The sequence below is a fragment of the Alligator sinensis genome, unplaced genomic scaffold (assembly GCF_000455745.1).
Source record: "Alligator sinensis unplaced genomic scaffold, ASM45574v1 scaffold119_1, whole genome shotgun sequence".
Taxonomy (NCBI): Eukaryota; Metazoa; Chordata; order Crocodylia; family Alligatoridae; genus Alligator; species Alligator sinensis.
In genome coordinates, this window is record NW_005842386.1 from 19,119 (window position 1) to 19,663 (window position 545).

Consider the following 545-nt stretch of genomic DNA (forward strand, 5'->3'; position numbering starts at 1 on the left):
TGTTTCCGCCCCCCCCCCCCCCCCCCCCAGGTTCTGCATCATTAGAATATATTTCTTTTTAACTTATTTCGAATGTATCAATTTTTGTAATCCTCAAATGCACTCTTGGGGGATTCCATGTTTACATGTACATCTTATCAATAACAGGATGTGGAAAAACAGTTCAGTTTTTGGAGGGACTTTATTGCTTTATCTGTTATAGCTTATGCATACTATACATGCTGTCCCTGATTGATTAAAAAACAAACAAACAGTAGGCACTCAAATGCTGTAGTGCGGGGGGAGGGTTAAGATCATATAAAAATTTACACAAAATTGATCATAGAAGTGTGAATTGTGCAGGAAGGGCTGCATAGTAAGTAGATATGAAGTTTGCTCTTCAGGAAAACATGCTGATAGCATCAATGAAATATGCAACACTTGATTTTCCTTATTTGAAATCGTACTGCTACTTAATTGGTCTATATAGCATGTTTGCTAAAGTCTGTGTGGATTTGATAGCAACACCAGTGTTTTACATTTCTTTTGGGGGAGGGGGGGGGGAA